At 41.1% G+C, this 13,126-nt stretch overlaps 1 long non-coding RNA gene across 2 annotated transcripts; it reads right to left on the bottom strand.

Moving 5' to 3' along the window:
* Positions 1 to 7,134: 7,134 nt before the first annotated feature.
* On the bottom strand, positions 7,135 to 12,872 carry LOC144066651 (uncharacterized). Of its 2 annotated transcripts, XR_013297676.1 has the most exons (5): positions 9,313 to 12,872; positions 7,959 to 8,028; positions 7,788 to 7,877; positions 7,609 to 7,701; positions 7,135 to 7,233 (listed from the first exon to the last, which is right to left on the bottom strand). It is a non-coding gene; the product is annotated as an uncharacterized LOC144066651 (long non-coding RNA). The 2 variants fall into 2 exon arrangements; XR_013297675.1 differs by having other exon boundaries at positions 7,959 to 12,872.
* Positions 12,873 to 13,126: the final 254 nt, after the last annotated feature.

Here is a 13,126-nt window from a genome sequence, read left to right as displayed (position 1 = left end):
GTGGATGGTAAATGAACACTTGGCAAGATGGCCACACATTTGCTTTTCATTGATGTATCATTTTCTTACATTGCCTACTTTACCCTTCTTCAGGGTTTGACGAGAGCATCAAAGAGGAGCTGCTCCTAGAGGAGTCCTTCAAGGTGTGGGATTCCAAGTCACCCTTCCGAATGTGCATAATAAGGCACCTCTTTCTCTTGGAGAAGAGCTTGGTTTTCTACAAGGTGGCCAAGGACACCAAGGGAAAGTGCAAATACTAAAGAGAAAATTTAATGTGAGTAATCCTTTACACCATTTTTATATGTGAACAAAATCTGTGAAAATGATAATCCCATTGCCTCCTCAGCTCTTCAAACTAAATGTGATAGAGCATGTGGAGGGAATCCCCGCAAGTTTGCACTTTCGAGGGGTTGCTAATTGAACAACATCATTGTTCTCAAGGTTAGGTGCTTTTCACTCTCTCTTTGAAAGTAAATCAGAAAACAAATATTGTAACTCCTAGAGTAATTGAAATTCTGACGACACCGCTATTATTGGACGAGTGACGGACGGGAACGACCTGGAGTACAGGGGAGTCATCACAGCCTTTGTTGACCGGTGTAGGCAAAACCACCTCTACATCAACACCAGTAAGACAAAGGAAATGGTCATCGATTTTCGGAGGAATCCTCAACAGACCACTCAGGTGAACATCCAGGGTACAGACATTGAAATCGTGGAGAATTTTAAGTACCTGAGTGTTCACCTCAACAACAAACTAGATTGGTCCACAAACATAGATGCCCTGTACAAAAGGGGCCAGAGCCGCCTCTACCTACTGAGGAGTCTACGTTCCTTTGGAGTGTGCAGGACACTGCTGAGGACTTTCTACGACACTGTGGTGGCATCTACAGTGTTTTATGCAGTGCTCTGTTGGGGATGCGGGAGCACGGAGAGGGACAGGAACAGGCTGAATAAGCTGGTCAGGAGGGCCAGCTCTGTTCTGGGCTGTCCTCTGGACTCTGTGGAGGAAGTGGGAGAGCGGAGGATGCTGACCAGGATGATGTCCATCATGGACAGCACCTCCCACCCCCTGCATGAGTCTGTGGAGTCCCTCCGAAGCTCCTTTAGCAATAGACTGCGGCACCCTCATTGCAGGAAGGAGCGCTTCCGCAGATCTTTCCTCCCATCAGCTGTCAGGCTCTTTAACAAAAAAATGGCTGAGTGTTGACACCTACCGTATGCATGCATGTATATATGTGCTAAGCAACACAGTTATTTATTTATATATTTATTCATGTATTTATTTATTAACTTACTAATTATCTATCTATTTAGATCTAAAATGCCTTTCCCATTTCTGCATCCTCACCCTCTAGCTACTGTGATAACGAAATTTCCCGAATACGGGATGAATAAAGTTATCCAATCCAATTCAACCCAATGTTAATTTGAAGCGAAATTTACCATGATAGATCAGAAAAATGGGACAAATTGCACGTGTAGCAAATTTAATTGCTGGACTTAGTTCAGGGCAAATTATTATTTGTTTTAAATATAAAAATTACAATCCAATGTCAATTTGAAGCGAAATTTACCATGATAGATCAGAAAAATGGGACCTGCAACCTTGACAAATTGCACATGTAGCAAATTTAATTCAAATTTTCTCCAAATGTAATCTGTGAAATTGTATAATTTGAGTTTCTGAGTAGTCAAAGAGGTCTGCTACTAGGATTGACCCACTTTCTCTGAAAACTGTGAAAACATTTTTATTTACAGTACCACAAAAATGAGAATTAGTTAGTTGTTTGGGCGTCCGCTCATTGGAGCACGAAAACGCTGAAGTCCGCTAGCTTGACCGCATTCAAATTTCGGTATGGCAAGAGAGCCTTCTGATTCGGCAGGGTGCTCTATGATGTCCTCTACAGAAAATAAAGTAAAACATTATGAATAAGTATATCAATTTCTGTTGCATCTACTGACTGGCTAAACAACAAGATCGCAGAAGGTTCCAATTTTTTGTACAATTTTTTTGACAGAGAGAGCCATACATAATTCATATTCTTTAATGTTATGTCTTGAGAGCCATCCTTAGAATTGATAAGTAAAAATAGATGAAAGTGGGATTTTTTTTCTTTCGGGCATTTTACCACTTTTAAAGAACAAAAAGTCTCTGAATTCTTTTGACAACATTGTTATGCTGTTGCTAATTTCGGGACTCAGCTCCCTAACCAGTGAATTCCATATTTTACCTCACAGGTTAGTGGAAAGCGACATATGGCTCCCGAGTCATAGGTTCCCTTCCCCTGATTCAGAAGGACGCAAAGTAAGATCTGCATTGTCAGAAAAAAATGTTTAGAAAAGCCCACAATTAAACGATAGCAAAATCTTTTTGTTAGCTCTTGGTACATTCAATTGGAGATTTCTAAGTCAGTTTCTCATCACTAGCATTTACAAACAGCAACAGGTGAACTTGCTTCAATCACTCGTTGGCTAAACTAAATACCGTTTGATATTGTTATAAAATAATGCAAGAGTAATTCAACTTACCTCATTCGTTCAATCGTTGCAAACATTTTAGAAGCTAACTGTTCCACGTGTGGTCTTGTCCAGTTCGTTTCTGCTTGTTCGGTTGTCGACAGTACTACATCATAGGTCAAAGAGCGCTCTTTTATGACGTCATGCTCTATCATCTTTAGTTCAAGTTTAGCGCCAAACGGTGATTTTGCTAACTGCGAAATTGCAGTTAAAAGAAAAACGATTACAATTTAATCTTAAAATTATACTCAAAAAGGAGCAGCAGAGAGAAAAACAACGTTTTTCCATCACAATAAATCACTCGCACTTTTTAAATGTGACATCGCAACCTGCTTCAACGTTGCGTTTCCTGCGTTTAGATTGATGAAACTTTGAATTCGTTGGGAAAATGAAAGAGCAATTATCTTAAAATAACAATTCATTGTGCAACAAAACAAAGCGCATTTTCTGTTAAAGAACCAAAGCGTTGTTTTACTCTCTGTATTTTCCAGAATTTGAAATGACAGTGGATCATTGATGAAAAAGAAAAATATATGTAGTATATGTAACTTGTATTTTAATGCAGTATAATCAAATAATAAAGTAATATCAATTGTGTTGGTGAACACCACCCCACCCACACACACATTTCTTTTAAAATATTTAACTATTATGTACATAATGATTGAACAGATACAATATTTGCCAACAAATAAACAACCCAGAAGCCGTCTTGTGGCGTAGAAGTTCACACGCCTGACTTCTGCGCAGGCAGGCGTGGGTTCGATTCCCACCAGTGGCGGTTTGATTGAAAGTGCGGATGGTCCTTTGTCTCTCTGTGTACCCTATAAGTGACTGGCGACCAGCCTTAGGTGTAATCTGCCTTTCGCCCGAAGACAGCTGGGTTAGGCTCTAACAACACCCGCATCCCTTTCGAGAATGTGCAGTATTGAAGACGAATGAATATATAACAGCAAAACATTTTGTGAAGATAACAGAAGTTTAATTCTGTATAAATATCAAACTATATACAAACGTCTGTAATCAATCATATGAACTGTACAATAGGGGGAAGGGGATACAAAAATATTCAATTTAAAGGTGACTTTTTTTTGTTCCATACGCTCCAAATATATTTAACATCTATGACTGTCCACAAGCATTAAGTTACAGGTCTAAAATATTTAAAATACAAACATTTAATTAATTCAAATTAAAGGTGACTTTCTTTTTTTCCAAGTGTTCTTTGTTTGGTTGATTAACTTTGAGAATGCCTCTGTTTCTTGATGCAAGCTTTAGGTCGGGTGTCATCTTGTGGCAATCCCCGATCTTATTGGAGGCGGGCTCATCGAGCTACTCTCGGCCACTGTAGTTCACTGCTTTCACCTTGACTCTCAAATGTTCTTCACCCCTTAAAACACAATAAACAACACCTCTTAAATTCTGTTATTAATCTATTTTAACCAGGCAGTAAGTGACATGATGAACGTATGTGTAAATAACAAATTACTATCAAATCCTAATCTCAAAACATTAAAGCAGGTCCCTGTACTTCTTGAAATAAATTCTTACATTTTCTGTATGGCTTATCCCCACAGATTTTGAGGGGGTGCTGGAGCAAATCTCAGCTAAATATGTCAGGGGATAGATACCCTAAATCTGTGGCCAGCCAATCGCAGGCCGCATGGAGACGGACAACCCTTCACGCTCACACTCATACCTAGGGGCAATTTAGAGTTTTCAAAACCGGGGTACCCGGAGAAAACCCATGCAAGCCCGGGTAGAAGATGCAAACTCTACACAGTAGGCACCCACCTGGGATCGAACCTTCAATCCCAGACCTGTGAGGCCACTGGGCCACCCTCTAGAAATATACTTACATTTTTTTTTTGTAATAATTAAAAACCACTCTAAGCATGAAGTCAAATCTAAGAAATTTCAGTCCCAAATCTTGACAATACCGGTTTGATTTAAGCAAATTGGCAATGCTGCAATAACTTCAATTCTTTACTACTTACGGCTGTGTCGTATTCAAAATTGGCACATAGGTTGGAATGCAGGAATTATAACAAGTCATTACACACGTCAAATGGGAGGGCCAAGAAAGCAGCTGTAATTCGTCTTTGTTTTTTCAAAAAACTGTTAACTTTTGACCAAACTATTTTCTATCGAGGAACCAGTTGGGTCAAGTACACTGCGCAAACATTTTAAGTCGAAAGAAAAAAAAAAGTAAGACTATGGCTCGTTTAAAAAAAAAAAAAAACATAAGTCGACTCAGTCATGACTCATAACACCACTTTTAGTGTCTAGACCTAAACCAAAAAGTGCCTGTATATTGTAAGAGTGTACTTAAATACCTCTGGTGCTTGAATTTAGGAATATAAAGAGGCTTCTTCAGTCCTGCCCCCAGGAAGTTGGTCTGTTCATGGATCAGCTTTCGGATGTGCTCGATCCATTCCAATTTGGTCTTAACAGTGGACACCTATTGATTTGGAAGACAGGCAAAAGTAAAATGTGGCCTTTTGGACCACTTTTGAGAACCACATAAGCATCCTAATTTCAATTACTCTAGGAGTTACAATATTTGTTTTCTGATTTACTTTCAAAGAGAGAGTGAAAAGCACCTAACCTTGAGAACAATGATGTCGTTCAATGTGCAACCCATCGAAAGTGCAAACTTGCGGGGATTCCCTCCACGTGCTCTATCACATTTAGTTTGAAGAGCTGAGGAGGCAATGGGATTATCATTTTCTCAGATTTTGTTCACATATAAAAATGGTGTAAAGCAGGGGTCCCCAAACTTTTTCTTGTGAGGGCCACATAACTTTTCCCTTCTCTGATGGGGGGCCGGTGTCAGTTTGTAACAGAAAAAGCCATGGAACATTAACTTTCTGTTGTGCCATGCACAATCTTCTCCCTTTGCTCTGAAGTTTATGCACGACACCACAACCGTCATTACAGAATCCCACGTCAACATTTTGCAACACAGTGCTTGGTGGTGAATTTGGCAGTGGACTCGTAGCGGGGCGGTGAGACCCCTTTTTTCCAACTCCTGGTTCATGCGTCCCATTATTAGACCGCAAGTTTCGGCCACCATGCTAGGAGCCCCGTCAGTCGTGATGCTAGCTAGCTTTGACCAGTCCAGGTCCAACTTCTCCATGGTTTGGCACACTTTGTCAAAAATATCCTCTCCCGTTGTAGTCCCTTTGAGACTTTGGAGGGCTGCCAGATCCTCGCAAATCTCAAAGTTTGCGCTAACTCCACGAATAAAAATGAGCAGTTGCGCTGTGTCTTGCACGTCCGTGCTTTCATCCAGTGCTAATGAAAAAAAGTCAAATTATTTCGTCTTCTGCTGCAGCTGGGCATATACATTACTCCCGATTTCTTCAACGCGTCTGGTCATTGTACTCACCGACAGACTTACGGCATTAAATGCATCTTTCTTCTCGGGACACACCTCCTCCGCGACAGTATCCATACATTTCTTAACAAACTCTCCGTCAGTGAAAGGCTTACCGCTGCTTGCTATCAATTTAGCAACCCAAAAGCTGGCCCGAACGGATGCCTGGTTCTGCTAAGATAGTAGTCCACTTTTTCGCTTTGAGAGTTTGTCTGCTCGTATTTGGCCTTGCAATCTATCGTACTTGTCTTTGTGACGGGATTCATAGTGTCGGCAAAGATTGTATTCTTTGAATACCGCCACCGTCTCTTGACAAATGAGACAAACAGCCTTTTCTTTGCATTGAACAAAAAAATAATCGTTTGTCCACTCCAGGTTAAATATCCTGCATTCTGAATCAATTTTTCTCTCACCTAACTTTTTCGCCATTATTCCGTTCTCAAACAGGTTGCAGTTTTAATATGCTTGAATAGTCCGCGATGGTCCCAGGGCTCCGCCCTCACCTGCGATCGTCCAGATGTCTCGGTAACACTGCTCGTGCATGCAACGGTGGACGTGCCCGCATGCATCAAAGGGAAACACTCTCCCCGCGCGTGTCACCAAAGAAGCAATGCGAAGCCCCGCTTCACTGGGATGATTTGTGGGCTCAGCAGGGGTGCAATGAACCAAACACAAGATTAAAATGTCCCAGTCTTCAAGGCCAAATAGGAAAAAAAATCCGATAGCGTCTCTGGTATTGTTCAGAGGGCCGGTCCAAATGTGCCAGCGGGCCGCATCCCCCAAAAAATAAAAAATAAAAAAAATAAAATAAAAAAATAAATTAAAAAAAATAAAATAAAAATAAAAAATTCCGATAGCGTCTCTGGTATTGTTCAGAGGGCCGGTCCAAATGTGCCGGCGGGCCGTATCCGGCCCGCGGGCCGTAGTTTGGTGACCCCTGGTGTAAAGGATTACTCACATTAAGTTTTCTCTGTAGTATTTGTACTTTCCCTTGGTGTCCTTGGCCACCTTGTAGAAAACCAAGCTCTTCTCCAAAAGAAAAAGGTGTCTTTTTCTGCCCATTCAGAAGGGTGACTTGGAATCCCACACCTTGAAGGACTCCTCTAGGAGCAGCTCCTCTTTGATGCTCTCGTCAAACCCTGAAGAAGGGTAAAGTAGGCAATGTAAGAAAATGATACATCAATGAAAAGCAATTGTGTGGCCATCTTGCCAAGTGTTCATTTACCATCCACCAAGGAGAGATGCATGGCATCATTGATTGCCTTGGAAATGCTAAGCATCCCCTCCACGGCTTCCTGGAGCTCGCTATTCCTCTCACAACTTTCCAGGAGGTTCTAAATAAATGAAGAGCATTAATAACATGCTTCCACAGAATCTCAGTTGGCCAATTACCTGTATAACAAATAAAAATGTTTTCCCATTGCAATATCCTGTTTTTGGGTGTTTTTTCAGAGGGTTGGACCCAATTATTATTATTTTAGTTCATTTCTATGGGAAACGTTGATTTGAGATACGAGTAAATCGACATAAGAGCTCAGTCCCGGAACGCATTAAGCTCTTATCTCAAGGTACCACTGTATTGTTGTTTAATTAGACACCTTTAGAAGTGGTGGTTTTGCTGAATGTCACATATTATGAGTATGTAAAGAATGCAATTAATGTTGGTTTACTGAAGAATACTAAAATCTTACCACCATTTTTGGACTTACCTTGAGCACGAGTGGATATTTTTAGATTATCTGTACAGGCTTCAGCAGGTAGGAGGTGATCGTTTTTGGCAATTGGTGTTTTTGCTGAATTTACTGTTTAACACAGAGAGAGAAAAGACTAAGATCATGAAAATTTGTGTCCTGGAGTCAAGTTTTGATCAGTTTGATATTTATCTTACATCAAAATAGTTCCGAGAATGGACCATGATGAGCTTAGAGGATCGTGGATGGTTCTTGCAATAATCCACATAGAACTGAAACTTCACAGCCTGCAAACAAGATAAATTGTTAGGGAATCGTTATGGGTCAATTTTCAGCAGGATAGTAGGTATAGATAAACCAATAAATACCCATGTGACAGAGCAGCGTCCAAACTCCTCAGGCATGTGTTCATATTTCTCCAGTTCTTTGAGAAAGGTGCTGAAAAATAGATGGTTAATAAATACATTTGAAAAAGTGAATGGCATATACAGACACTCCCCTACTTACGAACATTCGAGTTACGAATAACGGTACATACGAACATGTCTGCGCATAAGGCATATGTCGAAAAATGTTCGGAAAGAGATGCTGCAAGTTAGATTTTGTATTGTGCGCCTTTTTCCGAGTAGTGCTTCTTTCCGCCGCTAATATCGACGCTTGGCGCTGTGAGAGGGAGGAGGCTCAGCAACATGTCGAGGAGGAGGAGGAAGAAGAAACGCCTGTCCCATGAAGATATTCGAGACGAAACTCTTGGCTAAGGGGTTTTCGCTCATAGATAATGCCATCGCACTCTTCGAGCAGCAAGACCCAAATATTGAACGTTACACAAGTTGCAAATCAATTGAATGATGCCATACAGTGCTACCTCATCATTTATGATGAAAAAAAAAGAAGAAAACTGTGCAATCGGCGTTAGATCGCCTCTTTCGGCCAGTTTCTAGTAAATCCTCCAAGGAAGATACTCATCAACCCTCATCTTCTTCTCCTCGACCCTCAACTTCTTCCTACATTGAAGTTACGGAGGAGGAAGTAACTTTTGAAGCCCATTCCAGCGACGACGAAGACCCTGTTATGATATAAAATCCTCCTCCTCCTCCATCTCCTTAAGCATCGAGTACATCTTCCAAAAGTAAGTTAAACTTCATTTTATTTATCTTATTACGTACATGTACAATACTGTGTTACTTATACAAGCCTTAAACATACTTATATAAACCTTCAATATACTTATAAAGGCCTTAAACATAAATTATAATACAAAATATAGCACTGAGCAACTTACAAACAAATTCACCTTACGAACAATCGCTCGGAACGTAACTCGTTCGTAAGTAGGGGAGCGTCTGTATCAACATCAAAGATTTAGGAGTCTCAATTAAATAAGAACATGCATACTAAAAAAAATATTTTAAAGTTTTAAGAATTTACTAAGAGCAGCCTCATTTATTAAGATTTGTCAACTCGTTAGAAAATATAAACACACCCAACATCATCTCTGCCACAATGAACATGATAAAAATTTAAAAAGGCATGAATGTGCCAGCGACTGATAAAGCAAAGTAGGCATGGGTGAGGACATTTACAATTGAAAATAAGGGATATTATTGGCATTTACATCTTCCATTCAGAAACAAATAACAAAACCTCTATACATAATAATAAAAAAAATCCTACTTGTTAAATGATACTACATAATTCACAAATGGATAATGAGCCACATACCTTTTTTTGGAAGCAGATGTTTTTTCTGTGTTTATCTTGTGTGTCGAGAATGACATCCATTTCAAATTTCACTGCGGTCAAGCCAGCGGACATTCGTTTTTTCGTGGTCAAATGAGCGGACGCTCAAAATAGCCCGTCCGCTGAATACAAGCATTACGGTAATTCCATTCAAAACAGAAGAGTGTTGAAACAGCGGCTGACTTCCGTGTGCATGTAGTGCTTTTAAACGTTTAAAAATACTCTCAACAGTAAAAAAAAACTGCACCATTTAGATCCAGCATTTTCATTATTTAAAAATGAAATAAAATGTCACGATTAAAAAAAATACACACTTCACTATGAGTACAATATTATGTGAATCCCCTTTTTTTCATTTCATCCTCCATACCGCGCATCCTCAAAAGGGTTGCGGTTGGTTGCTATATGCGTAGTTTGTTCAAGGTTGCAGTTCCCATTTTTGCAGTACGGTAAATCTTTTTTTTTTTTAATTTCCAGGCAAGGTGGGTTAATCCTAGTAGACCTCCATGACTAATCACATACATAAAATAATGCAATTTCACGGATTAAATGAGAAAATTGGAATTAAAATTGCTACGTGTACTTTGTTCAAAGTTGCTGGCCCCATTTTTGTCGGACTGTAAATAAAGATTTTTTTTCAGTTTCCAGGCAACGTGGGTCAATCTTAGTAGCAAACGTCCCTGACGACTCACAAACAAAATTGTGCAATTTCACGAATTAAATTTAGAGAAATTTGAAATTTAAATGGCGACTTGCGTACGTTGTTCAAGGTTGAAGGACTCATTTTTGAGTTACTTTAAATCAGGGGTCTCAAACTCGCGGCCCGCGGGCCAACTGCGGCCCTCGGGACGATAATTTGCGGCCCCCGTCTTAATATGAAAGATTAATGTTCGTGCGGCCCGTAAGATTGATATGAATGACACTTGTTGTGTTCGGAGCTGAATGAACCAATCACGGTGAGGTATACGGCTCTGGAGGGCGGGACATCGGCCGGGCTGTCCAGTGCCTCGCTCACTCACTCATTCATTCCTCCAATCAGCTGGGCGGAGGAGAAGCCGTGAAGCCGATCACTCCGCTCGGCGCGCACACTCCTCCGCTGCTCTCAGCATTCAACTGAATGAGGCGCTATGATCCGTGATCCAGCCTGTGTCAGTGTAGCCATCTTCGCGAGCGAAACGGAGAAACGGAGAGCGAAAGTGCGCATGCTCCACAAACCCGCGCGACTGAACGTGAAAGATCAACCCGAGACTCATTCCAAGTGGAAAAACATATTACAGAGCCCCAGAGATGTCTCTTTCAAAGCCTGGCGTGAAGAGAAAGGTCGTTGATGAGCACAGACAGTTTCAAGAAAAGTGGGGAGTGCAATATTTCTTTGTTGAACACAGGGGAACTCCGACGTGTCTCATTTGCACTGAAAAAGTTGCGGTGCACAAGGAATACAATTTGAAACGTCATTATACTACGAGACATGCTGAGGAGTACGAAAAATACCAGGGAGATGAGAGAGCCAACCAGGTTGCCAGTCTTAAAACATGTCTTCTGAGGCAACAGGATTTCTTCAAGAAGGCTACCAAAGACAGTAATGCAGCAGTCGAAGCTAGCTACGCCGTTTGTGAGTTGATTGCTAAAGCAGGAAAGCCATTCACAGAAGGTGAATTTATCAAAAAGTGCATATTACAGGCTGCACATATTGTCTGTCCAGAAAAGAAAAGTCTGTTCAACCACATCAGCCTTTCTGCCAACACCGTGGCAGAGCGCATTTCTCACCTGTCAAGTGACATTTATGATCAACTGTGTGAGAAAGCACAATGTTTCAGTGTACAGACGCTCCCCTACTTACGAACATTCAACTTACGAACAACGGTACATACGAACATGTCTGCAAATTGCGTTTAAGTCCAAAAATGTTCGCAAGTCCAATTTTGTATTTCGCGTCTTTTTCGGAGTAGTACTTCTTTCCGCCGCTAATACCGACGCCTGGCGCTGTGAGAGCTCAGCTCACCCAGCATCTACCTTCTTCGTTGCAATGCGGAAGTGCGTGAATGTATCTCCAGTGTGCAAAGAACCTTTTTCATTTGTATCATTAAATATCTCATGCATCCAATATTGAATATGGTTGGTAAAAAGCTAAAGGCTTCTATTGAGGGAGTTGCAAGGAAGAGGCAAGCCATTTCATTTGAAACGAGTGGCAATAATAACGAAGCTTGATGCGCGTCAGAACGTGGTGAGCGTTGCACATTCAGTACCATTTATAAACAGAAAGATCGAGCAGCAGGACCCAAATATTGAACGTTGCACAAAGTTTGCAAATCAATTGAATGATGCCATACAGTGCTACTGCATCATTTATGATGAAAAAAAGAAGAAAACTGTGCAATCGTCATTAGGTCGCTTCTTTTGGCCAGTTTCTAATACATAAATCTATCTCTCTCTCTACAGTACTGTACATATTCTCTCCATTTTATTAAAAAAAAAATTTTTCAGTACAAACCAATGCGTGTTACTTATACAAGCCTTAAACATACAAATGCACTTATATAAACCTTCAATATACTTATATAGGCCTTAAACATAAATTATAATACAAAATATAGCACTAAATCAACTTACAAACAAATTCAACTTATGAACAATCGCTCGGAACCAATTGCGTTCGTAAGTTGAGGAGTGTCTGTATATTCAGTGGCTCTTGATGAGACCACAGACATCACAGACACTGCCCAGCTCGCAATATATATCCGTGGTGTTGATGACAATTTTAAAGTAATGGAGGAGTTGCTCACAGTAATTCCAATGCATGGCCAGACCACCGCGAAGGAAATATTTCACCAGCTGTGTGATGCCATTAAGAATGCCGGTTTGCCATGGAGGAGCTTTGTTGGACTAACAACCGATGGAGCCCCATCAATGACAGGGAGGAAGAATGGACTGGTAGCACTTGTTCAAAAAAAACTGGAAGAGGAGGGTGTGGAGGAGGCCATAGCTCTGCACTGCATTATACATCAGCAGGCCCTTTGCAGCAGATGCCTGAAGTTTGACAATGTGACGTCTGTCGTTGTGAAATGCGTCAACCAAATCAGATCCAGGGGCTTAAAGCACAGAAGGTTCCGTGCTTTTTTAGAGGAAATGGAGTCAGAATATGGGGATGTGCTCTACTTCACTGAGGTACGTTGGCTCAGCAGGGGAAACGTGTTGAAGAGATTTTTTGAGTTGAGAGCAGAAGTAAAAGACTTCATGGAGATAGACGGGGTTGCTGTTCCTATGCTCAGTGATCCCAAATGGCTCATGGACTTGGCTTTTCTTGTTGATATCACACATGAGCTTAATGTACTGAACAAGAAGCTACAAGGCCAGGGGCAACTTGTCAGTGCTGCCTATGACAACGTGAGAGCATTCTGCACTAAACTTGTGTTATGGAAAGCCCAGCTCTCTCAGACAAACCTTTGCCATTTCCCAGCATGCAAGGCTCTCGTGGATGCAGGCACACCATTCAGTGGTGAGAAGTATGTTGAGGCCATTTCGAAGCTACAGGAGGAATTTGATCACAGATTTGCAGACTTCAAGACACACAAAGCCACATTTCAAATTTTTGCGGACCCCTTCTCCTTTGATGTGCAAGATGCCCCTCCTGAGCTTCAAATGGAGCTCATTGACCTGCAGTGCAACTCTGCACTCAAAGCCAAGTTCAGGGAGGTGAGTGGAGAAGCAGACAAGCTTGGGCAATTTTTGAGAGAGTTGACTCCCAGCTTCCCTGAACTTTCCCAAATGTTCAAGCGGACCATGTGCCTTTTTGGGA

This window comes from Stigmatopora argus, chromosome 21, assembly GCF_051989625.1.
Source record: "Stigmatopora argus isolate UIUO_Sarg chromosome 21, RoL_Sarg_1.0, whole genome shotgun sequence".
NCBI classification, from domain to species: domain Eukaryota; kingdom Metazoa; phylum Chordata; class Actinopteri; order Syngnathiformes; family Syngnathidae; genus Stigmatopora; species Stigmatopora argus.
This window is presented reverse-complemented; position numbering and strand designations above follow the sequence as displayed.